The 27,820-nt window shown below is 39.2% G+C and overlaps 1 protein-coding gene across 13 annotated transcripts in view; it reads right to left on the reverse strand.

The window, feature by feature from the left end:
• CALD1 (caldesmon 1) overlaps positions 1–27,403 on the reverse strand; it is a 268,202-nt gene extending 240,799 nt beyond the window's left edge. For 9 of the 13 annotated variants that reach the window (XM_072652677.1, XM_072652671.1, XM_072652687.1 and 6 more), the window contains exon 1: positions 9,016–9,513. The gene's annotated coding sequence lies outside the window, so the exon portion shown is untranslated. Of the gene's footprint in view, positions 1–7,922; positions 8,921–9,015; positions 9,545–18,861; positions 18,958–27,061 lie in introns of those variants that run through there. The other 4 variants (XM_072652685.1, XM_072652680.1, XM_072652672.1 and 1 more) reach the window with 3 other exon arrangements.
• Positions 27,404–27,820: the final 417 nt, after the last annotated feature.

A 27,820-nucleotide genomic window follows, 5' to 3' on the forward strand; every position in this document is an offset into this window, starting at 1 on the left:
TGAATCAACTCTCTCTTAATAGTAGCATTTATTCCTTTAAATCTTCAGGCTAGAAACTTCGGTGTCAGCTTCTGCTTGTCACTTCCCTGAGACAGCAGCTATGCTCTGGCTCCATAACTACTAGGTGCTAAATCATTCACTTTCAATGTGCAATCAGAATGGATACCTCCTCAGCTTCCACAATGTGCCTGGAGGGAAATGAGGCTATTTTTATTATGAATGTTCCAGGTCAGGTATGGAAGGAGATAATTAAAATTTTCTACTTAATAAGTTCCTCTCCAAGAAACATTGTTTCTTGGTAGCCAAGTAATTTCATCCTCATGCTCATAAAACAATAACAGAAACCTCAGGAAACTATTGAGTGATTAATCTTCAAATTATATAGGGCCATCATTTATATGATGAGAAAAAGAAACCACACACATACATACACACACACACACACACACACACACACACACATACTCACTTCCTCAAATACCCTTGAGAAGCATCAAATCCATTAAAGAATATAGGAACACTTGAATATATTTCATCTTAAAATGCTTAAGATTTTCCTTTAATAAAATCATCCTCCCTTCAGATGATCCTTTGATTAGTTGATGATTCCTTAGCAGACTTATTTCAAACTCTCACCACTCCTCTCAAAAGCTCGATCTTTGTCTCCCCCACTCCCCCCCCCCCCCCATCACACATGGTACACAATTTCTTTTTCTACTTTACTGAAAATGTGGAGTCCATCTGGAGTTACAACCTGAGGAGCATGATAGTCCCCTCATCTATCCTCCTTTCCACCACAACATCTCTCTGGGTTTGTAACTATTCTCTCTGCCTGGGCAGTGCAACATGGATAACTGACCAGACTTGGAAGTCAAGAAAATGTGAGAGTGAATCCTACCTCAGACACTTATCAGCTATGTGACCCTCGTCAGGTCACTTAGCCTTTCTCAGCCTGTTTCCTCATCTGTTAAGTAGAGATAATAATAGCACCTCACTCACAGGGGTTTTGTGAGGAGTAAATGAAGAAGATGCAAAGTGCTTTGCAAACTTTAAAGCCTATATCAATGCCAGCTATTCTATGCTTACAGTAATGATTTAGAGCTAGAAAAGATCTTAGAAATAATGTAACCCTTTTTTTACAGATGAGGAAACTTAGGCTCATGGAAGTAAAGACACTTGTCCAATAAGTCACAACCAGCACATAAAAGAGTCAGAATTTGAACCCAGTCCTTTTGTCCCTAAATTTGGCACTCTTTCCATTCTTTTTCATGCCATTCATGGAAGGAAGGAAGCCTTCCTGGTCCTCTAAGGCTCCATCCTCCACTTTTGTTCTGATTTACATCCCCTCAAATGGTCAATTTTGACCAATTGGCTGCTCAAGGTCCTTGATTGGTCAGTGATGGGGCCGCAGTGGACTCTGGTCATGTTACCCTTTACGTGTCAGCTTCAAGTCTTTTTCTAAAAAGTTGAAGACCCCAGTTTGCCTTCAAAATGCTACTCTCTCCCTCTCCACTTTCTACTCTTCTCTCTCAAAATTTGCCCTAGTCTTTCTCATCTTTAAAAAACAAACAAACAAATAACTGCTTGAAACTGTTATCCCACTAAGTATTTCTTTCCTTTCTTTCACTTTTGAACTATTATAGCAAGTGGTTGGCACTCACTTCCTCTATTTCCTCCCCACCCATTCCCTCCATTATCTTTTACAATCTGGCTCCTATTCTAACCATAACACTCTACAAAACTGTACTCTCAAAGATCACCAGTGGGCTCCTAAAAACCCAGTCCATCTTAATCCTCACTCTCCGGGGACTCTGTGCAGACATGATTGACCACTCATTCTTTCTTCAAATGCTTTTCCCTTGGTCTCCATGTCAATCCTGCTTCTCCCATCTGTCTGGACCTGGCCATGTTTTAGTTTCCCTTTTTTCACCTTTAATTCCTCCTCCTAGGAATAACTGAAACGTAGGTTACCCAATGTCCAGGTGGCAGTCTTCTATTCATTTCCATGTTTTCAACTATCCTTTTTAAAGGCATGACTCCAAAGTTTACATTTATCGTCTTATTACTCTCTGAGATTCTAGACCTGCATTTCCTATTGCCTGTAGGATATCACTATTCGTATAACCTATTGGCACCTCAAACTATAACCAAAACAAAACTACTTTTCCCTTCCCACCACCCCAAATTAGATCTCTGGTATACTAGTTTGGTTTAAGTCAGAGCAGAGGACCCAAGTTTGAATCTGGATTCGGTTGTTTTATAAGCTATGTCATCTTTCAAGTCCATCTCCCTAGCTAACCCTCAGTTTTCTTATCTGTAAAAGGAAAAGAGAGGACCAGATGACCTCAAAAGTCCTTTTTTAAGCTTTAAATTCTAGGATTTGATTTCCAGCTATGGAACTATCATTTTCAAGTCTCAGAAACTCTAGTGGTCCTGCGAGAAGTGATTGCTTTATCCTACTCATACACTCTCCAAATGTCCCCAAAATCCATATAAAAGCTTTGGGCCTGAAACTACCCTCCACCCCTCAGTTATCAAGTTCCTTTACTGTTCCTTTATTCTCCTTAATTTGCTCTTTTGGCTCCCACAGATGTTGTTCCTGACTGTGGCCTTAGATTTTGCACCACCCACTTGCTTTACCCAGAAATCCTAGGGACCAATAGATTATGAGATCTAGTTCTGGTAGGAACTATTTTCTGATGATCTCAACCCCTCATCTGATAGATGATAAAGAACCCCAGTCACCCATTATACATAGGTAGGCAGTATTAGAGAAAGTGCTCTGCCCCTAAGATCAATTGATGTTCCACTCCAGCTATGGTGCATCCTTATATTCCAGACTAGGTTCTGATTATAAAAACTAGGTTTAGAGTCAGGAATTCAGGGCAGCTGGATACAGGAGATAAGACACTTAACCAGATTAGAGCAGTAAAGTGCACGAGTCAGGCTGCTGCCAGTTCTGTTTATCTAGTCTCTGCCTTCACTGCTTTCCTCAGCCTTCCCTATTCATGATGTCCTATCTCCAACTTGGCCAGTTTCTTCTGACTTTTAGTACCTAGAGACATTCCTATTCCAGGTTTCAGACTTTTCTATACTCTGGTCAAAGAGGACAGTTCAAGGTCTGGCTCTCACCTGTGACTTTAGCCTGTGTTCTCATTCTTATCCCAGCTCAGTCTGTGACCCACTGCCATCTACAGTTCTGGGACTGCCATTTAGACAGCTTGGATTCCTTCTTTTCCCCCAGATATTCAGTTGTCCCTGGGACTTACTGATCTATCCTCTGTAATATCCTTCAGAAGCAGCTTGGTACAGCGGCTTAAGGGTAGATCTTGGAATCAGGAAGGGCTGAGTCCATTCATTTTCTCACAAAATATTAGCTGGGCAACCATGGTCCAGTCATTTAACCTCGTACTGTCCCAGGTTACTCTGTAATACTGTAAATTATAGATGAGTTACTGGTCTACATTGGCAGAGAGAACTTCCTGGCAATTCTCACTAGAAGTTCCCTACGCAAATGAAATCACAGGTCTGGACCTCTCCTTTCTTTCTTTTCTTCTTTTCTTCCTCCTCTCTTTTTTTGTTTGTTATTTCCTTCCTCTTTCTTTTCTTCTTTTTTATTTCCTTCATTCCTCACCTCTCTTTCTTTTGTCTTTCCTTCCTTGAACCCTGCCCTAAACCCATTGATCTGGTTAAATGACTCCTTGCTTCCATATGTGATTTCTTTCCCATGTACACATTGGCCTTATTTTTCGTGTTCGTCCTTTGCTGAAAAAGACCTTGCCATCAGAGAAATGATGACATGACTTGCACTTGATTTTGTTTTGAGCAAGGGAGGGCTGTGCAGATCACCAGCCTCACTTCTCCGGAACCATCTGAATCCTGATATTCATCAGGATGACTGGAGGTGGCCCAGGATGCACTGGGAGACCTTGGGTCCTTTAGTCCAAGGTCTTTGCAGGCACTCACTTAGGGTGAGGCAACACCCATTCATTGAATAGGCCTGTTTAAGAAATATCCAGGGCATAGCCCCTTTAATGAGGTCAAGAAAAAGAAAGGCATCAGATTGGGTGAGAAACAGCAACAGTTACTATTGATAATCACTCTAAAGCTAGAGGGGTCCAGGAGCCCTTGGCAGGGGCACCTTGGAGTCCCAGTTTCAGAGTGTAGTAGGTTTAAGGTTTTGGGATAGGACAGGGGACAGGAGAGAGGAGAGGAAGGGAGGGGAGGGGAGGAGGAGGAGATGGTGAGGAGAAGGAGAGGATGGGAGAAGGAGAGGAGAGGGAGAGGAGAGGGAAAGGAAAGAGGAAAGGAAAGGAGCTGGGTCCTATACCTAACTTTAAGTAGAAAGCTGGCCTTAGTCTGTACCTGGATTTTCCTCGTGTTCTTATCCCCTATACTCTCTCTCTGTCTCTCTGTGTCTCTTTCTCTGTCTCTGTCTGTCTCTGTCTCTGTCTCTGTCTCTCTGTCTCTCTCTCCCTCTTGCTCTCCATCCCTATTTTTACTTATCACTTCAGCTCAATAATTCAATTCCACAAAAAGTTATTATGTTCTCTGTACCTCAGAAGTGGGCTATGCTTGGCATGTCCTTCCAAACTCATCTTCCTGTCTCTACTATCCTTCCCCTCCTCTCTTGCACTTTACTATGAGATTATAGTCCTAAAATAAAGCTTTCATTGTGAGAGTTCCCTCCTTAGAAAACCTTTCAAAGGTTCCCCCTGCCTTTAGCATAAAGTCCTAACTTCTTAGCATTGCCTTCTACAATACGGCCCACACCTGGGTCATATTTTCTAACCTTAATTACCACTTTCCCCCTACACAAACCTTCTACTGGAGGCATGTCAATCTCCTGCCCATTGGACTGCCTTCATGCATTCCTGGCTCCTTAACTTTACTCCCACCATTTCCACTCTCCATCTTCCTGGGACACCCATCAACCTTTCCTGTATATCAAATTTGCACCTTTTCTTCTTGCCTCACTTTTTCCAAGAAGCCCACTTTGATGATCTGACCCACAGTAAACTAACTCTCTCACTCTCTCCTTCTCTCTTTCTCTCTCTCTTCCCCCTCTTCCTAACCTTCCCCCCCCGCCCCCAGCTCCTATAGAATTTGTCTGTACCATTTCTATAAAATCTTGATTTGGAAATTTATCTTTTTATGCACATATTCCTAAGTCTGGAAGTTATGCTACAAGTTCCTTGAGGGTATTATATTACCCATCTGCATATGTTCACACCATATAGCAAAATATCTTGCCCACAGTAGGTGCCTAATAAATACTTATTGACTCATTAAGAAGGAAACAAAAAGTATGAGAAGCTCTCTATTGGGTTTTTGCTTGACACTTTGGAAGGCAGGTGTTTATTTCAAGACCTCAGAAATCATTAATACTAACGATGCTTTCTTGTATCCATTGGCAATGGAGTGGTAAGAAGAGTGAACATTCTTCCTCATCTTTTTCACATATACCCAAGGAATTCCTCACCTGGTTGGATGAAACCCCCGCAAAAGCACCATGGAAATTTCTTTTTTTAATTTTAGCAATCTGTGTTCCAGTCAGAAGATTTGTTCCCTAATTTGGGTTTGCACATGGCTCACAGTCAAACCCTACTTGCCTGGTAGCTATTTCATTGAGCTATATAATGGACGGATTTGCACAAGAGTGTTTAATTTTAGTGTCCACTCAATGACGTTAGGCAGGGAGACACACTGTACTCTACAGTTAAGTTCTTTCCAGTTACATTTAGGACCTACTGCTCATAAATTAACTCTGAGCTAAACACTTTTCTATAAATTAGCCAGCTGCTCAGAACCTATGGGCAACCCTCCAATAACAAACGGGTTCATATGAACAGAGGAAGGAATTTCAGTAAGGAAATAATGGTTCTGTTTTGCATTTTGAAGAGATTTTATCCAGAAAAAAAAAAAAAAAACCCTTTCCAAATGATGAAAATTCTTTGGCAGCATCCTTTTAACCTCCTCTTTAGTTCTACCATACCATTTGCATGCCGGGACCTACTTTGTCAGCATTTCCCCCCTCCCCACTTTGCCTGCCCCACCCTCACCCCACCACATTTCTGAGGCATGTGATGTATTCTGGGGAGATGGAGACCTAGTTAATCCCTTTTCATGCCCATCTCTCATATCATATGGTACTGTTCACTTACCTTTTTGTTTTGCTAAAGAAATGACTGTAGCCATAAACCATGCAACCACGAAAATGTCGAATGGAGACAATTACACTTTAAAAAAGGAAAAAGAAAAAACACCATGGAAGCACATTTTTGGAGGCACTCTTGGATACAAGAGATTTGGGGATTTGAAGGGAACTTGAAAGTCACTGAGGCCATTCTCCTGCCTTTGGGGTAGAACCCACTCCTCCTCCTTTCTCTATCCAAACATCTGCAACAGATGCAAGTTGAACCTATCTTTAAAGACCTCCAGAGAAGGAGCTCCCATGATACATTTTGGCAATTTGCAAGAAAGTTTTATAGTCCTCGCCGTCAGGAAATCCTTTCTTGTATCTAATTTAAATCACTCATGCTTCAGTTTAAAACAGCTTCCTTTCCCTTGAGATATATATATATATATATATATATATATATATATATATATATATATATGAGATGTATACACTTATCCAAGGAGATCATTTGACCCAGTATGTCTCCTACTGGTTTTAGACCCTGGACTTGAAAAGTCAACCCTAGATTTATCTGCCATATATGCTCCATTTCCATTTCAGGAATGCAAATAAAGAAGACTCTTCCACAAATTTTACACTATATTCCTCTTCACTGAAATGAATTTAATAAAATGCTGAAACTCGAGTTTTATTGCATTATTATTCTCCATAAACTCTGTTTTTGGAAGTAGACTATTTTCCAGAGACTCCTGAAAGTAAATGACTACCAGGATATTTCAAAGAAGAGAACTTGATGTTTCTCCAGAAGAGTACATCATGGTCATTGTTCTTTAACGGAATGATATGTAACAGTGGTTGTGGTCACCTAAATCAGAGCACCGACATTCCTATTCCCCAAGGTATAAATGCTTCAATTTACAAGGTCAACCAAGAAGAACACAGCCATGAGGTTCAAAGTGTATTCACACTAATTTTTCTCTGGATTTGTCATTTATTAGTTGTAATCAATATCTATGTGGAAGGTAATCAGTCCCTTAAATTATAATCCCTTGTTTCTATCACATTGCTGACTTTCACATTCCAAGTACCACAGCATATGGTAGAAATTTAAAATCACCATTTAAAGGGGTTGTATGTGTGGGTATGTGTTTCATTTTCCTTTTTGTGGAGTAAGGGGTACAGTTGGGCAGCAGAAGCTGGGTATCATCAAATTTGGCAATCTTTGTCCCAAAATAAAATTTCTCACCCAATCCCAAAGTTCTGGAATTCCTTCCAGACTGCATTCTTTGCGTGGTTTAAAGAACAGTTGAAAAAGCAATTGGTCTCAATATTTTGACTGACATGAAAACAGTTTTTTATGAAAATAGTTTTTACCCTGTTCTCATCAAGGAGCAGGAAATAATCAAACTATGGCTGCTACTTGCATCTACTTCTTTCTCAGAACTAGACCCAAATTTGCAAAGAATTCCTTTCTTATATATCCCTTTTAGAAGGAGGAAGAGACACTCTCAAAAAAAATTATGCTAAACTGAAAATAATGTAGAAAAAGTGTTAGATATCAACAACCTCAAACCATCAAACTTCCTTACTGTTGCTTCCAAGAAATAAAATCAAGTTTACTCATTATTCATGTCCACTTTAATAAACCACATTTTCAAGGATTGTCAGACTTGACATTCATTCCACATATACCAATCTTCATTTATTCATCATTTGTTTATCATATTCATCATCAGAGTTTGCCCAGATGAAACCAGAAGATTTAATTCTTTCAGCTTACCAACAACAGAACCCCATCAGCCAGGCAGTCCTAGGAATACCAAGAAAGTATTTGGGTCACGACCAAGTTTTGCCCATATACTACCACAGCCCTGGAAAATGCTCCTTGCTCTCTTCACATCCCAATCAGTCCTTCCTAGGAGGAATTTCCCTGAAATACCACTATCAGCTACCAGACATGCACAACCATTTATGACCAAACATGTCAGAATATCTTCAAATGAAAGTCAGTTTCCTTCCTTTCTGGAGTATATTTCCAACCTTCAGCTCCTGCAGTTCTCACATCAACCACTTTAACAGGAAATAAGTTCTCTTTAAGGAATACTTTGCCCAAGCAGTACGTTTATACATAGCTTCTAGAAACAAACACATGCACACATACTCCTACATATACACACATACACCAACATGAACAACCTCCCGTCAACTAAAAAAAAAGATTTTTCTGGAAAATAGAATCTCGTAGATAATATGAACAGTTTCAGAGGTCACTTAAATTAACCAAAACAGAAGTGCCCCATCAGTTACAATTCCCTCCCCATCCCTAACTTTGGATTCTTGCAACTTTTTAACTAGCAGAATAAAATACAAAGAAATTTGCAGAAAGCCAGAAGAGCTTTGTTTCCCCATGACACCTTAAAGATTTTCAAACGCTGTAATCGTTCCTCAGAACTCTGAAAACACACGGAGCATAGATAGAACCATTGTTTTAAGGCAGTCGGTATAAGGCGATTAGACCCATACACAGGCACTGGCTAAGCAAGGGTTGGACCAGGGATTTCCCATCAATTTCATTCGAATCCCTGCTCTTCAACAATAGGTTGGACTCTGAGCCGTGGAGCGCTCACTCTAAGTTACAGTCGGAATGCTCATCATGCCACAGGGCAAAATTCGAAATCTCCTCCCTGGGGCTGCCTCGCTCCCTGAACATCTATCTTCCAGGCACCACAGCCCAGACAGACGGAGGATCCGCGCAGCTTGTCGGACTCAGCAGCCAGTGCCGTGTTTCCCGGGAGCCTGGTGGAAACCTTAAGGAGGTCGCCAAATTCCTTAGGGGAGGGGGAGAGGAGAAAAGAAGTACCCCTGTCCCTTACCTCTGTAGCTGAAAAAATCTTCTAAGGGACTAGGAAGGAAATGAACACCCTGACTTCTTTAGGCAGGAGCACACAGCCAGAAACTGCAGGCGGGCTAATAATGCACACAGCTCTATTCAATAAAACTCCAGACCGCCCTTCCCTAGCCCCTCCCAGAAGTCGGTGCTAAGTGAATACATATCCCTTATGTTTACGGGCTGAAGTTGGTGGTATGCATTGTCCTGTAGATTTTCTAATGAGCAGCCAGTGACGACACTAACGCCAAGGTGGTTTCAGCCTCTGTAGAGATGCCTGTCATTCTCTAGGCATGCTCAGCAAATCACTCATCAGGAAAAAAAAAAAAGGAAAAAAGAAAAAAAAGAAAGGAAAAAAAAAACTCGAGACCTAAAAAGCTCTGAAACTGTGCTCAGGCTGCCAAAACCATCTCGCTCCATGCCCTTTTTTGGTTATCCTTAGCAGGGCCTCTGGAAGTAGATCCACTGTCAGGAACGATCATAAGAAATGTTAATCTTGGAGAGGGAGTCTGTCTTGTAGAACACAAATGGAGCTTTTTTTTTTTAAAGGGGGAACATAGTCAATGAAATAAAAGAGAAATAGTCTATGGAGTTTATTTTCACGGGGGAGTTTCAGGCATATCCCAGGAGGGACCCTTTAATATTGTATTTCTTAAGAAAGGAATCATATGCATGAAATGAATTCGACTGGCTTGCCATGCTATTTGCTGCTGGACTAAGCAAGAGAACAGCTCAAAAATCAATTTGATGGGCTCCAAGTTTAGTGAATATGTGAAATAATAGTTCAGAAAGTTTGCAAGAGGCATGGTGTCTTAAATATATTGAAATGTGTTCAGAAAATTTAACTTTTTGAACTTTGAGATTTAATAGGCAAAGAAAGAGTTGGCCACAGGAAAATGAGAACTAAATATTCAGTTGTCCAGAATCTTGCTGGATTTCTCTCTGCCTGCTATCTTTCATTCCCTCTTCCCCAACCTCTTTATTCTCTGAACTGGTTTTTTTTTGGGGGGGGGGGGCGGGGATAGGTGTAGAAAGAAGGCCCTAGATGGTCCTCAGTAGGGAGGAGCTAGAGAGGGATGCTGTACACACTCAAGCCAGTCATTAGCATTCTGTAAAATCTGGACATACATTCATCACATGGGCAGTTCCTCGGTCACATAGGTAACCCTTTAAAGTTTACAAAAACAGCAACAACAAAACAGCTCAAGATACAGAAATGGAGTCTAGAGTAATTAAGTGACATGTCCACAGCTGCCCCACGTAGCAGATCTGAGACCACACAGCCTGATTCCAAGTGTAATAATGCACTTGTGGAAAATATGCTGAATTTGGAGTCAGAGAACCTGACCTAGGTTCAAGTTGAAGCTTTGTCTTTTACAACCTGTGTGATCTTATAAAATGTGACCATTTTACATGTGAGGAAACGGAGATGGTTGAATTAGATAATCTCTAAAATCTCTTTCAGTTCTAAATCTTAGATCCTATGAAGGTTAGTTACTGTGCTGATTTAAACATTAAAAAGACTATAGGAATGGAACTCTATTGATTATCCCACCCACTTAAAAATAATTGTCTTTGTTGCATAAGAACTCTTTATTGAATCAATCAGAGCCAAGTATAAAGAGAGCCTATACAGAGAGCTTGGCAAATCATAGTAGGACTTAAGAAATGTTTATCGACTGGCTGACTTGCTTGAATCAAGTCATTGCATGAGAGACTTGTTCCCTCCATAAGGTATTTGTATAAAAGAAAGCAGCTTTTTCAGAACCAGATAAGAGATTCTGAGGCTCTGGATTTGAAAGGCTGAAGCAAGCATGATATTCCATGCACATTCCTAAAGAGGAAAGGGAGAAGTGAGCTATGGCAGATATATGGTGGAGAATCATTAGTTCTACAGCCATGTCAGAGCAGAAGACTCAGGCTGAGGGAAGTCCCAAGAGAAGAGGTTTATTTTCATAACTTCACCTCCCAGTGTCTGTCTATCCTCAGAAGCTATAATATAATCTTACTGTTGTGATACCCAAGTTTCTAGTAAACAGAATTGTGTCTCAAACACAAAGAAGCCATGGGTTAACTAGAGATGGATATAAATATAAAACTTGTCAGACACCTCATCTCTGACTAAATGTTCGGAATTTTCCTCTAACTGGGAGCTCAGAGCAATTGTGACTGAAAACTCATCAACTAAGATCAATCCCCTAAACCTGAAGAGGAGAATCACATGAACCTTAAGGACCATTATATTGCCCGCCCTCGAAATCAAAATGAGGTGTTTAGCCTAATGAAAAAGTGACTTTAAAGGGGACATGATGGTTATCTTTAAATATTTGAAAGATTGTTATATAGAATAGGGAGTAGATCTCTCTCTCCTTGTCTCTCTCTTTTTAGTTTCATCCTAGAACTAAGATCAGTGCATGGGAGATACAAGGAGAAAAATTTCAGTTCTACATAAGGAAAAAACTCCTAACAATTAGAATTACCCATAAATGGAATGTAGAAGTAGTTTCCGAGGTAGAGGTAGAGGGTAATTAGTGGTAGAGAGCAGTGAGGTTCTGTCACTGAAGTTCTTTAAGTGGTATGTGAATGACCACTTATCTCAGATTTGCAAAGGGATCTTTACAAAATAGAAATAAAATAAAATACATGCTTCAGGGATGGGTTGGGCTAGATGACTTTTGAAGTCCTATATCTAAATATACGCTTTGTGATTCTGATTCTATTTGTCTAGAGGTCCAAAGGACAACCCCAGAAGTGTCTAAACTTTAAATCTTTAGTTGTTTTTTGGGGGAAATCTTCCCTATATTTGCCCTATCTTATGTACTGTCTGCCACATCCATAGCCCCGTACCCATTCCTTTTCTTCTTTGTCAACTGCTATCCTACCACCATTGGTCCTGATACTGCTGACTGCCTCCACTAGTCATATCCTTCTTCTTCATCGTCTCTTTTTCACTTCTCCCATGTTTCTCAGATTTCACTCTGTTATTGTCAGCCAAGCAGAGCCTTCCTTCCTTTTTGTATTGTAAACTGACCCATCATCACAGCATATCAAGCCTAATTCTCAGGCTTTGGTTCTGAACATTGATTTACAGATGTCTGAGGATTTCAGAAGGCTAAATGACCAAGGTGTAGTAGATAGGTGAAGTCTCCAATGAACAACAACCGATTTACAATTGACCTATAGACAGCTAGTCAACAAACATTGATTAAGTACTCTCTACATGGCAGGTACTAGATTAAACAACTGTTCCTGCCCTCAAGGAGATTGTATTCTAATGAGGGAAGATAATATATCAAAGGAAGCTAAAATGGGAGAGGGGAGAGAGAATTGGGAAGGGCATCACCAAAGGTACCAAGCTTGGCATGGTAGAGAAGGTCCAGAGGACATACTGAAGGAGAATAAGACGTAGCTGGCCTGAGAACCTCCTTAAATGGAAGTTCTGGGAGGAGCAATCCAACCAGAAGGAGAAGCCACAAAGGAGGAGGATAAATGTGTGAATTCTAGGACTGCCATGAGGTTTCAGAATGGAGAGCAGAGGTACAGTAGAGGACATCCAGAGTGAAGCCTGGAGAGGAGTGAGAGGCATTATCAGGCAGCCAGGAGGACCCTTTCTGGGGTCCCTTCCAACAATTCCCAAGAAAGAAGTTATCCTTTGTTCCTTAATTAAGAGCCATCAGGAAGTGACCAAATTAGAAATTTATCTTCTCTCAGGCAGAAATGGAGAATTATACAGCTACTAGCATACAGAAATATCTACCAGAATATAATTTGGAGAGGGAGGGAGGGAAGGAGAGAGAGAGAGAGAGAGAATAGTAATATGTATTGGTTTTTTATAAGGGAAAAAAAGTCCTGCTACGAGCAGGGAAAGTGTTATCAGTAGGAAGCAGAGGTTTCTGCCTGGTCTTTAACAGAAAGATGACTAATTATAGACAGGAGAGAGTTTTCAACAATATTAGTGAGGAACCTAGACATAATTCAGATGTATAATTTAAGATATCTAATGATGTCCCATCTTTTTCTTATGTTCATGATATAAATGTCCTCTTTTTCAAATGATATAACCTACATTGTGATTCATTCATCTAACAATGAAAACTTTATTGAGAACTTAACATGTACAGAACTCGCTTATTTTCTATTTAATCCTTTCTAGGATTTTACTCCATTATTCATGGTTTCTGAATCTGTTTGACAAGCTCAAAACATTCTATTAATAGACTCCCAGACAGGTGGGAGCTTGGTATCTATCTTGTATGTACATAGTTTTTGTGTCATCTTCTCCATTAGGATATAACCTCTTTGAGGGTAGAGACATCTTTTGCTTTTCTTTGTACAGTATCTCTGACACCTAGTATAGTGCCTGGCATATAGTAGCATTTAAATGGTTGTTAACTGCCTCATCAATGTGGGTTATCTTTCCAATGATGGAAATTATGACCCTGACCCTGTGCAATTCTAATCCATGTACACCACTATTGGGGGGAGGGGTTGAGGGGGTGGTTTTCCTCCAAGTCTTTGGTATCTTCTCCTTCAGACATCTTGAGAATTGATCCTTAATAGCCTTAAAATTATATTGCCTCTAGCATGGGGATCCTCTGAATATATCACTTTTCTTTATTTCCTTCAGTGCTATTTCCTCTCTCTATAAGCACACTTAGGAGTATGATATTAGAGTCCAAATAAGATGGCTCCACAGTCCTTGATGGTGAAAAGAATTCATTATAAAATTTTTGGCAGATCTTTTCCATCTTTCATTTGTTTGTTCTTCTTTGTCTAATTTCATCCTTTAATAGCTTCACAATGGCTTTGCTTAGGTGGCTTTCTTGACAAACATTCTTTGTTTTTTTTCCCCCTCCACTACTCATTGTCTTATATAGAAATACTATTTATAATCTTCTATTATACTCCTCTTTAAGATCTTGCAAATCTGTTTGTATTTCAAGCTGAAGTGGCTGTTGGTTTCTACATCTATTTGGTAAATAAGTCAATAGTCTACTGACTATGGGGATTTTTTAAAGACTTTCTTGTCCCCTCATTATGGTATTTGATTTTTATTGGTTAAGCTTCTTACAAAACTGTTGTAAATTGCTTGATGATGGTCTTTTCCACCTTTTACTCATTTTCTGGTACCCCTAGCTCATTTAAATAGATCTGGCTAGTGTTATTTTAATAGCCTGATAAATATTTTTCTCATTTTTATTCTTTCTTCTGGCTCTAAGATGTGCTCTAAAAACCAATGATAACTATGTGCAGATAACTGAATCAGAACTGACTGTATCAGTAACAAGTCATTTACTATCTATTAATATAGCACTACTTTCGTTTTTGTCATGCTATTTGATGCTTCCCATATCCAGAACTTTCTGATAAATTCTCAAAGAAAATGTTCATGATATCCAGGTTGAGAATTCTGTGCAAGCCTTTGGCTTCTATCATTCCTTACTCCTTATTAATTTATTAGTGCTTCTGTTTTTATATCAGTCCTAGACATAGCTAACCTCCTCTATTCCCCTCCCCCCAACCAAATGTGCCTTGTAATAAAGGAAAATGATTAAATGAAACCAGCAACACAGTTACTGTTTCTGAAGGTGTACATAGTATTCCATACCAGTAAACACTTACCTTTTCTATTTCCAGGAGAAAAGCATCTTCACATCTATTACCTAGCACCCAGATCTATCAGTACAGTAATGCTGCATTCAACTTTGTTTCTAGGATATTATTATAGTCATTGAGAAGCAGCATGATGTATATGGAGATCCAGAGTCAGGAAGACCAGAATTCAGTTTTTCTTCTGACACATCCAAGCTATGAGACCCTAGGAAAATCACTTAACCACTCAGTGTTCCATGTAGTTCTAAAATTTGCAGAATAGTTGCTGACTTACACTGGTAGAGGGCATTTCCTTATCAGGAGTTCTCATACTAATAAAATCATAGTTTAAATTCAAAAAGCAAAATGGATTAGGCATTACATATATTGTTCTCATTCCATTCATTTCATTTGCATCAGTTCCTGTAAGTCTTCTCATGTTTCTCTGCCATTCCTTAGTTCTGAACCATACTTTCCAACATATTCTGCACTAAGTTCACCTATTCCTATCTATGCATCAAAGTCATGATTGAGTATCAAAATATATGTTGATTTAATTTGGAGGGTCCTTGTGAGTGTTTTGTATAATTTTTCTACCTCTTTATTCCCAGAGACAGATGTTGGCACATAAGAATCAATAATTTTCATAGTGGTCTTTTTGCAAATACTTATCATGAGCACTGAAACATGAGATGACTAAATATCCCATAATATCATGCTTTTATTGCATTTGGAACACAAAAACCAATGTCACCCTCTCCTTTTTTTCATCCGTACTAAGGAGAATTTGGAAGTCAACTTGCCATTTAGCTTCACATTTGTCGTTGTTGCTGAGTTGTGTCCGACTTTTTGTGACCCTGTGGTCACTGGTAGGTGAGAGAAAGATTAATAACCCTTAACACCAGGTACTCAGAACTGACACTCAGAAATTTGTTTGTTTGTTTGTGTTTTTGAGGGAATACCCACCCATTGGAGACTGGTTAAACAAGTTGTGGCATATAATTGTGATGGAATCCTATTATGCTATAACAAATGATGATCAGGATGGTTTCAGAAAAACCTGGGAAGACTTATATAAATTGATGCAAAGTGAAGTAAGCATGTCTTTCATGGCATCATTGCCCTGATGTTACAGTTGTCTTCAAAAATGAAGGACAAACAACAAAAATGACAGTGTAAAATACATACATTTTGTGCATGTGTATGTGTTTATATGTGTATATTAGAGAGAAATATATACATATATAGTTTAATAAAAAGTAATGATTGATTAAATGGGAGGTCTTGCACATCCTTTTTTCCCTAGTAATCCCTATTTACAGTATATCTAATCACTTTCCTAGTACTATTTTAAAGAGACATCACTAAACATTTGGTTTTGGCTTCTGGAGGAAGAGGCAGATTCTTTGGAATAAATTTTAAAAGAACTTGCCCTGAAACCCCAACCACTTTTTAATAATGGAAAAATCACAGGAATATTACCTTTCCCCATGGCCTCTACAAGAATAATAATAGATGTTATCTAATCTTAACTTATGATTACTAATACAGTCAGTTGGGAAGTTTACAAGTAAGCCTTATTGGGACATAAAACAGGTTTGTTTGTTGTTGTTGTTTTTTGCAAGATAGCTAACTACCTATGTATTATATCACTTCTCTTGGCACCATCCAATCAAATGGACAAGCTTGTTCTTTCTGGGGCAGTGTTCAATGCTAATTCTTCTCTTGGTGCCAACCTACTCTAGCCATAGTTTAGGCATTCTCAGCACCATTGTCCCCCGTCATGTAAGATGAAAGGGAAGATGCTAGCTGCCATTGCTACAGTCTTTCCAGGCCTTTAAATGCACACAAAATCAATGATAAAGAAAGAAAACATCCAAGAGGTACAAAGGCAGCCTGGGCCCTGGGAAAAGCTTAGCTAGTTGAGTCCAAGTCCCTATGGGCAGCTATAGCCCTGCTATTGGAGGTAGAAAGAGACCGTCCTTCAATGAAATCATGTTATCTTATTTCTTGAAGGGTTACATCCAAAAGGGCTGCCACCTTCTTTTAACAGAAACAACGACCTGTGTCATCAGATCTTCCAGTTCAGAAATCAATCAGGGCAACTTGCAGAATCCTACATGACCAGAAGACATTCCCTCAGAGATCCCACATAGACCACTGGAAGTAGGTGGACAATATCTGCATATGAGAGACTGAGGACAAGAAGGGCCTTGCTGAGGCAGTTAGGTGGTGCAGTGGATAGAGTAACAGCCCTGGAGTCAGGAAGACTAGAGTTCAAATCTGGCCTCAGACATCTGATACTTACTAGCTATGTGACCCTGGGCAAGTAACTTAATTCAGATTCCCTCATAAAAAGGGGGGAGGGGGTGTTATTTATGGGGTTTGCTGGAGCCACCTTCAACCTTGACAGAGTCAGTTCTTAAATTTTCAGTGTCAGCACTTACACCTCAGAAATCCAAATCATGGCTTAGATTTTTTGTTTTATTGATTTTCTAGCTCACAAAAGTGATGGAGAAAATGTGAATAAGACTGATTAAACTTGAAAGTGTCTCCCTTGTTTTTGGTGAGTCAGCTGTTAAGTATTTATCAGTCTCATTACACTAACACAGTTCCAAATACACCCTACTAAGGAGCTCAGCACCTGCAGAAGAAGGTGTTTCACCAGGCCCAGCTCCCTTCCCTCTACTTCTACCTTCAGGCCAACATGAAAAAGAGAAGGCCTATTATTAGTGGCAGGGCTCTCTCTCTTCTTTCTTTTCTGGAAATAGAATTGGATGGAGATGGCAGAGTTCATATCAGGAGAGAACCAGTCCATAGACAAGGGCACATTTTCCTATTTTTGTGAAGGGAACTTTCAGGGCTTTGGGGAACCCTTTCTTTGGTATACATAGGCTGAATTCAGGGGTCCATGAGGATACTGAACATCACAATTATTGTTGGTTCCCATGGAACTCACATTCTTGGAATTAGAGTGGGAAGGAATCTTAGATATGAGTAGTTCAACTCTTTCATTTTACAAGTGAGGAAACAGACATGTGGAGTGACTTGCCCTAGATAATATCAACAGGAATCATTTAAGCAAGATCTTGGACCCTTGTCCCCTGACCCACTATTCAGTGTGCTTTTCACTGTCTCCCCAAGACCATAATTATAGGTGAAATAGGCAGCTGCTTATGTGGTAGAACTTGGGAACAGGTATATGGGGAAAAGTACCAAAAATCTTTTTCATCAGGGGAAGAATTTATGACCAAACAAGAGACAGAGAGCACTATGAAATGTAAAATATATAATTTTGATTATATTAAATTTAAAAGCTTCTGTACAAAAAAACCAGTGCAATCAAGATTAGAAAGAAAGCAGAAAGCTGGGAAATAATCTTTACAACAAAGTATCCCTGATAAAGGTCTCATTTCTCAAATATGTAGAGAACTGAGTCACATTTATAAGAATAAGAGTCATTCCCCAACTGATAAATAGTCAAAGGATATGAACAGGGTGGTTTTCAAATGAAGAAATCAAAGCCGCCTCTAGTCATATGACAAAATGCTCTAAATCACTTCTGATTAGAGAAATGCAAATTAAAATAACTCTGTGATACCATCTCACACCTATCATATTGGCTAATATGACAAAAAAGGAAAATTATAAATGTTGGAGAGGATGTGGGAAAAGTGGGACATTGATACTGTGTTGGTGGACTTGTGAACTGATCCAACCATTCTGGAGAGCAATTTGGAAGTATACCCAAAGGGCAACCAAACTGTGCATACCCTTTGATCCAGCAATACCACTACTAGGTCTATCACCCAAAGAGATCATAAAAAAGGGAAAAGGTCCAAAAATCTTTCTTCCATGGACCTGTCATTGTGCCTAAAATTCCCATGATTCATTACACTTTTAGGTCAAGTATTGAAATCCACTATAAAAATGCAAGCATATTATGAAGAGGATTAAACATTAAGCCAATTTCATCATCATCATCACCATCACCATCACTAGCATTTATATAGCTAGTACTATGTGACAATGCTTTACAAATACTATCTCATTGATCTTCACAACAACTCTAGGACGTAGGTTCTATTATTATCCCCATTTTACAGTTGAGGAAACTGAGTCAAGCAGCAGTTAAGTGACTTGCTCAAGGTCTCCTGGCTAGTAAGTGTCTGAAGTTAGATATGTCATGCTAAAGTAATAGTATAGTACATTATGATATATCATATATCTTATATCTTACCTAATCCTCAGGTCTTCCTAACTCCAGGCCCAGTGCTTTATCCACTGCGTCACCTAGCTGACTCCTGTCCTTCTTCAACTGGAAAAGATTAGGGTCCTAAGGAAATGGGACAAAAGACAGATAAGTTTTGAAACAAAGCAAGTCAGTCACTGCCCTCAAGGAACTTACATTTTAATAGGGTAGCATTGGCCAAGGATGAATGTTTTGGTCTGGAAAGTCATAGAGATGATGAATAGATGGGCAAGTCATTTTTAGAATGCTTGTATGGATTTAGTTGAGAGAGTTGCCCAGCAGGGTGCTGAGAGGTTAAATGATATGCAATTCCTTTTTCAGAGTTGTCCATCATCCCTTCTCCACCCCTGAAAATCGATATCATTTTAATTCTACTTTTCAGTCAGGTTCCACAGAATGAATCTGATAACAGTACTCCCTTTGTTTCACTTTTTCCCTCTAAAAGGAAATTTTGGTAGCACATACGCTGTATTTGTTAGTTAATCTGACACAAATTGCACCAACTATTTATTTTCAGAAAATGTTAGTCATGTAATTACTCCAAGGTAGTGAAGAACCCTTGACACATTTGTCTTTTAAGGATTCAACTTAGCACATGCATGGACATATGGGATTCCCCTACCTAGTCTCTTACTTTTGGAAATTGTTTTTTGTTTTGACAAGGCATTCTCATACTGAAATCCCATTCCTAAAGTGTCTTTGGGAGGCCCATAAAAGAATCTAAATTTTGAGATCCTGAGGTCATAGTGCATTGCTTTGAAGATCTTGGAACTAAAATGTCAAAACAGACTGAAAGGAATTTAATCCTTCAGTTCCAAACCTCTCCTACCTATGGAAAACTGTGGTCAGTGACTATAAAATAGGTAGGATACAATGAATACATTAAAACACCCTAGAAAATTGTTTTTATAACAGTTCCAAGATTTTGCATGTACATATGATCACTCCTCTATATACATCATGGCCTATCAAGAACACAAATACCAAATCTTATCTACATTATATGATGATACAGACATAAGATTGGCTCATAAGTAAACATACTTCTATATCCCAGGGTTCCTCAGAGTAGTCATCTTGGATATCTGCACCTTTACTCCCACAATGGAGTATTTTGGGGTATTTTTGGAGCTCCAGCTTGGGAATTGCCACAGGACCAAGGAGACCAGTCACACAAAAGTCTCATGGTTTTATTCTCATGTCTTATTTTTGACCCACAAAGATGATATGTAGCTCCAATGACTTCATGATCACCAGACTTCAGTCCATAAATGATTTTTGGCTGTTTCCACTAACCCATTCTCAAAGGAAGATTCATTATCAAACTGATTAAGTGTGGGGTGAGTGTGTGTGTGTGTGTGTGTGTGTGTGTGTGTGTGTGTGTGTGTGTGTAGTAGTAGTAGTAGTAGTAGTAGTAGTAGTAGTAGTAGTAGTAGTAGTAGTAGTAGTAGTAGTAGTAGTAGTAAACAGTCTCTGGTAATGATTCTTGTGAATTTCCTGCTTCCTGACTTTTATTTCATTTCCAAAACTTTTCACCAACCATCTCGCTTACTTTTTAATATTTGAGTTCTCGTGGTTCCATATCTGCCTTCCTGATTTCTGGCTTGTGAGAGAGCTGGCTAGAAAGAGAAATCCACATGCCTTTTGGTAAACACCATTATGACTGAAAGAGCCCAGCCTAAGACAATGGGCCTCTACCAGATAAGCTACCCTAGGTTCAAAGTATTTCAAGGGTGCACTAATATGTTTACGGCTAGGTTGGCAAGGTCCTGTGGTAAGTAGGAGATAAGGTGGTGCTATAGGATAAAATATTAAGTCCTTACCTTGGCATTTAAGACCCTCTGCAATCTGGGTCCAACAAAGTTTCCTAGCCTTATGTCATAACTACCTTTTACTCACTTAACGTTCCCACTGACAGAACTAGTAGCTGTCCTGTGATCTTATCCTGCCCTCTTCTGCCTCCACGCATTCATGCAAGTGATCTCCCTTGCCTGGGATGCATTCCTTTGTCATCTCTACCTTTAATCGAAATTCTCTCTCCCCTCAAGGCCTAACTCACAGAAGCCTTCCATGAGCTTCTTAGATGAAAGTCATCCCCTCCTCTTCAAGTTTTCTAAGAGCACATTATTGCTTTCTCTTCAGTCCTTCTCTTATTCCACTTTTGCACTGTACTTGTTTGTATAGGCAGTACATTGTCCATATTAGATTGTAAGCTCCTTGTGGATAGAGATTTTTTTTTCATTCTTTTTGAAACAGAGAAGACTCTCCTGATTTCCCCAGTGGTTAGCTCTCCCTATCAAAATGACTTTGAATTAACTTATGTGTATACAGTCTCCCCCCCTCCTCCAGGAAGCTCCTTGAGGACAGAGATTATTGTCATTCTTGTCTTTGCATTTGCTAGCATCTGACATGGTGTGTAACATGTGGTCAGTTCCAAATAAATCAGGTTAAATTGAACTCTTCCATATCTGGAGTCCCAAGAGCATCTTTCCCATAGAAGATGTTTAATGAATGTTTGTTAGATGAATGAAAATCAATGTGTTATAGAGCTTATTTTTATCTGTTTCTGAATATCTATCTATCATCTTTCTATCTATCTATCTATCTATCTATCTATCTATCTATCCATCTGAATGTCTATTCACCTTACTGCTCCTCAGAGACTTTCCATTCTTCAGTTCTTCAGGAAACAGAGCTTGATGCCAGGGACTCACAAACAACTGGAGATTTTTAGCTACATCCAGTACCTAGAACACATGTTCTTTCTTCCTTCCACACACACACACATATGCATATACATATATGTGTGTGTGTCTATGTATGAATGTATTTTACCTCCAAGAAACTGTCATCTGTTCTAAAGGAAGGAGGGTAATCTCTTTCTTGGATTCTTGCTCTGGAATCCAAATGGTTAATTTGACCAAACCCAAGAGCTTGGTACGGAGTTACAATTAAGTAGCTAACTAAAATTTTTGGTGAGGTCAGAAAAGAGCACTGTGCACTTTCTCATGTCCTAAATTACCTGTCAGAAGTAAATGCTTACCATCACTGCTGCAGAACAAGTCTACCTTGCATGAATGCATTGCAATTACTCCATGGCAGCCAAGACATCTGGGATAAGATGGAGAGCCAAGAGGAGTAGCCTTCATTTACTTCCTCCTCTGTTCTGCCAGGAACCATCTCTTCTCCTTCCCTGCTCACTCTAATCTAGGCACTGTGGTAGGTTCAAGGGTGCAAGGAATTTTTCCTGCAGGGCAAGGGAATTTCAGGGTACAGTAAATGTATATTGTAGGTATGGTCTCATGTTTCCTGGTGAGCCTGGCTCAGAGTTAATGCACCTTCCAGGTGCTTCCTGTCATCACTGTCAGGGTCTGCCAGGTGTGACAAGTTACTGCTCTATAGCAGCTTGAGCCTGTATCCTGGAAGAGTTGTGGCTGAAGAAGGGTCTAAGAAAAAGGTGTTCTACCTTGAAAGGCGGGTGTGGGTTCAGTTTTGTAGTTATCTTGGCTGACTAGCTGGGCCTGTGGCTACTCTCATAAACTGTTTGCTCAAAAAAACTGTAACACCTCCTATTACCTTGAAGATCAAATACAAATTTCTGTTTGGCAATGAAAGCCCTTCACAACCTCACTCCAACCTCCTTCTCTAGCTTTATAAATCACTCCTTTCTTTGGTCTGGCCACACTGAAAAAGTTCCTCACACAGTCTCTCCTCACCTCTTCCTCTTAGAATCTCTAATTTCCTTCAAAATTCAGCTCACACACCATCTCAATGAGGCCTTTCCTAACTCCCCCAGCTATTAGAGCTGTCTTCCAAAAAAAGCAGGATATATATACACATATATGTGTGTATGTGTAATATATGTATGTGTATACACATATAAAACATTATATGTAAGTATGTATGTATATATACATACACATACATATATACATACACACACTCTTCCTAGAGAAATGTATTTTCATTTCATTTCAACTTTCATTCTCTCTTCCTAGAGAATTTTTCTTTCCATTCTGAAAAATCCCTGGCTCCTGCTTCTTCTCTTGGTTTGGACCTTCAGCTCTGCATTGGACAACTGGCTTCTATAACCCCCCTGCTTCTAGATTGTCTGTTGACTTTGAGGTTGGACTCAGTTTCAACCTATTCTTTGGCTCCTCCCCTATCTTGTCCTCCATTCATATCCCCTCCAATAATCACCCATCAAGATTCAACCTAACAGTCGCTTTCTAGTTTTTAGGTCTCTTTCTCTATTTCTAAACCATTCTTCCTGATAATTTTATTTATGTTCTAGCTTCAGACCTAGAATTAACTATATTTTGAACCCTTACAGATCTTCAAAGAAGTGAGATGTCATTGTCTGGGACTTCAGTTTCCCTCTTTCATCTTTAGTTATATACAATTGCCCTTACAATTCTAAATGAATTATAAATTGAACTAAAATGAAATTGCTTTCTCCAAAGTCACCAGGATGTTTGGACTGCCAAAAACAATGACCTTTTCTCAATCCTTAGTCTTCTTGGCCTCTGAAAGGCCCTCATTTTGCCAATGTGGCCCTCAACTCTTCTTGTTATGAAACTACTTTCTCCTGATCCAAATTCTACAGGTCCATGGGAAGGGGATCTCCCTTTAACTTGTGCTGTGTGTTAACTTTCTGGGGCCAGTATCATCAACTATTAAAGTATTTTGTATTTAAGTTTGAGTCTTATCCATTTTCAAGATGTGTGTGTGCTAAAAATAAGGTTATCGCATACTTTATATGCTTTTCATATACTGCGTCCAAACAACAACAATAATTTCAAGCATTCATATTATACTTGATAGTTTGCAAAGTGTTTTACATTTTATCTTATTTTATCCTCACAACAACCCTGGGAAGTATATACTATTATTATCCCCATTTTACTGATAAAAAAAAAAAAAACTGAGGCAGAGATTCAAGTGACTTACCCAGGATTATACAGCTAATAAGTGTCACCTTGGAATTGGTTATTATTACCCACATCTGAAGAAACCTAAACATAAGCTATCCCTAAACTTAATTTTGGAGACCTCACCAAGGTTGAGAAGGTAAATGAATGCATGAATGAATATTTATTAAATACTTAATATGTGCAAGGAACTGTGCTAAGTTCTTTTTTTTAACTGTGCTAAGTCCTGAGGATACAGAAACAAATCAAGATAGTGCCTGCCCCCAAAGAGCTTACATTTTAGTAGGAGAAGACAACAGATAGAGGAGACTAGTAGACAGGAAGAGGTATTTTGGACTAAATAATCACAGGGACGGAGAGTGGATTTTTAGGGTGCCACTGACTGACTTGTCCTTTCCTAGAATGGTAGGATTGATTTGCTGATTTCCCAGAGCTAGAGATGGAAAACTGAGTGATTGGAAGGCTGGGGAGCGAGGGCTGGGGAGCGTCTACTACAGGAAGTGGTACCATGGCATGGGATGAAGATGGTCTAGGAGCAATATGGTGGTCTGGGTCTTTGCTGGATACAGAGAACTCTCACCAGTCAGGAGCTCAGAGCCCCAAAGCAGGAGATGGAGTGTCAGATCTTTTGGGAGTCTAGAATCCTTTGGGGATTTTAGGGCAATGCCCTAGGCCATGCTTTATATTTGCATATTTTTATATTTATTTATTTATCTGAGGCAGCTAGGTGGTACAGTGGATAAAGTGTCAGATCGTAGAGTCGGGAAGGCCTGAGTTCAAAATCTGCCTCGCACAGTTACGATCTGTGCGACCAGGAGCAAGTCATTCAACCTCTATCTAATTCAGTTTCCTATAAAATGAATTGTTGTAAGGACAAAATGATTTCATCTCTGCAAGACACTCTGCAAAGTTTGAAATGCTGTGCAAAAAATTATCATTTTTAACTTTGTACATGTTATTTTTAAATTTTTTTATTCAATGAACAAATTCAATGAAATTCAATTCAAAATTCAATGAAGAAAAATCCACCTTTTCTCCCTCCCCCTTTCCTGTTCTCATTGAAGAAAAAAACAACCTTGTTACAAACATGTATGTTCAAGTAAAACACATTCCCACACTGTCCATATCCGGAAAAAATGTCATAATCTGTTTCCTTGAGTCATAACCTCTCAGGAAGTAGATGGTGTGCTTCATCATGAATCCTCTGGAATTGTGGTTGATTATTGTATTGATTAGAGTTCTTTTGTCTGTGTGGAGTTGTTGTAATTGTATAAATTACTTTCCTGGTTGCTCATTTTGCTCTGCATTGGTTCATAAGAATTCCCAGGTTTTCATGAAACTTCCCTTTCATCATTTCTTTCCACATCATCACATTCCATTCCTTTCATATACCATCAGCTTTTCCTTATCTGATGGGCACTCCGTTAATTTCTGGTTCTTTTATATGTTATTTCTCCCAAGTAGAATGTAAGCTCCTTGAAGGGATTATTTCATTTTTGTCCTTGTATACCTGGTACCTAACACAGTGCCTTCCACATAGACACAATAACTACTTTTAAAACTAAATCATACTTAAAATCTTAAAATCCCATTCCTCAACTATGCTAAAATCTCCATGGTCTGTGACCATGGAAAGGCTTGGACTAATTTCTTTCATGATTAGAGGCAATCAATCCCTTAACTCAATTTCTTTGACCTGAACCTCCCATCTCCATCCTGGGTTTCTATCTCTCCCTTGTTTTCTTTCTATTTCTTCCTTTCCTAGTTAATAGGGCTGTTCTGGAAAGGCATTTCCGACAGCCTCAGTTGTAAAAATGGGAGAGTTGGACTTAATGTCCTCTAAGATCATTTCCAATTCTAAATCTATCATCCTGTCAACTTATCTAGCTGTTATGATCCCATTTTTTCTCCTGCTTCCTCCTTCCCACATATTTCTTTAAAAACACAAAGTCATTATGGAGGAGGTGAGAGAGTATAAGCTTTAGCAACCTTTGTAATTCTGCTGGTAACCAAGCTGACATTTTCTACTCCACATCCCCTTTGTCTCATTGACAAGATAGTGATTTGGTTACAATGTACACAGGACTTTTTCCGTTTAGTAACAAGACAGGAAAATCACTTTTACCTGACATCAAAGAAGAGAAATGAAACATTTAGGGAGATCTGGAGAAAAAAGTGAAATTCAACTTTCCCCTCCTGGATTCATTAAGAATCTTCACGGAGCTGAACAGCTTCAAAGCAAAAGAGGAAAAAAAGAAGAAAAGGAAAGAAAAAAAAAACCACTGCAGCCCTACTTTGGAAATATGAACCATTTGGTTCAGCTAATTTGGCCAAATATTTATGTTTTGGTGCATAGTTAAGCAGCTTATCAGGCTTTCAGGAATTCTATGTTTTTCATTTTTCTACTTACATTTCCCTTCCCATCTCCTCCCCTCTGGGGTACAAACAAAACCACAGTCTATGGCAGTGAGCCTCCAAGATGCTTCTGTAGACAGGGGCTAAGGCAGGACCAAAGGTTGCTGACCCCCTAGCTCCTGCCAATTTCCCTCATAATAGCAATTTTGTTCTCCTGGTTTTCTGGGAAAGAGTTGGGAAATGAATATGCCCCTAAAGCCTCAAAGCAACCCAACTTGAAATCTGTCCCCTTAAAAGCTGGCTAGATTAAAAACCATAAGCAATGAAAAGGAGTGGGTTTTACTATTTTACAGACCAGGGTTCATTCACCCCAAGTGAGCTTACAGGAGTATAGACCCAGCCCTGGAAAGGACCTCAGAGACCATCCAATTCAATCTCATTTTACAGATGAGGAAACTCAGTCAATACACATTTACTAACCATCTACTATAAATATTTACTAATGAAGATAATAAATATTTACTAATACATATTTACTAATAAAAAATAAATTTTGCTAATAAAAAATAATAAATGTTTGCTAATAAAAAATAAATATTTATTAATCACCCAGCTAAATACTGGGAAAGAAAGACAAAAGTCTCTGCTCTCAGGGAGCTTCTTGTCTACTGAAAAAGACAACATATACAAATAAGACACATACAGGATAAACTGGAGAAATGGCATTAGAATTAAGGGCTTCCTGTAGAAGGTGGACTTTTTGGTGGGACTTGAAAGAAGCCAGTGCAGACAGGAGGTGAGATAAGGAGGGAAAGCATTCCATGCAGCCAGCGGAATTTGCCCACAGTAAGGAGACAGTGTCCAAAAAGTAACAAGGAGGCCAGGGAAGTAAAATTACTTACCCCAGGTTACACAAGTAATATTAGAGGTAGAATTTGAATCCAGGTCCTCTGATTTCAGAGCTTCTATCATTATATCCCATGCTGCCTCCAAAGGTATGAAGTCCCTAAAACTAAACTACTTCCTCTTTTTCCACCTACCAACACTCTTAAGACTTTCTCCTTCCCTACAAGTTGTACCAAATAAATAAGTACCTCTTGGCCTTGGTTTTGATCTGCACCTACTTTTCACTACTCTTCATTTCCTATACTCTATCTCTTCTCTGTTTCCTTTTTTCTCTCTCTTCCTCAACTCTCCCACCATGACCTTACAATCCAATTCATACCCTGACTAATATTGCATCTACAATGTCCTGGGGAAAGTTCCCGGTTGGACACCCTTCATTTGTCCTCTGCTTCTTGTTATTTTTGCTTTATTTTTGGCTTTATTTCATCTGTCATTGTTTTCCCTGGATGGTTTTCCTTTGTAAATACTAACTGTTTTCATTATGACTAGTTCCTCACTGAAATTCAACAAATGTTAAGCCCTTACCACATGCAAAAGACTTTCGATTTTTTCCAGCCCACATACTCTTCATTTCTGATCAGCCAACACACACAGCACTCCATCTCCCATCTCTGTGCCTTTGCCCTAGCTCTCCCATGGCTTGAATGCACTTCTTCTTCACCTCTGCTTCTGGGAATCTGTGAAGGCTCAGTTCAAATGTTATCTTCTACTTGGAGTCTTTTCTGATCTTTGCAATTATTAGTACACTTTCTCCC

Source organism: Notamacropus eugenii, chromosome 3 (assembly GCF_028372415.1).
Source record: "Notamacropus eugenii isolate mMacEug1 chromosome 3, mMacEug1.pri_v2, whole genome shotgun sequence".
NCBI lineage: Eukaryota > Metazoa > Chordata > Mammalia > Diprotodontia > Macropodidae > Notamacropus > Notamacropus eugenii.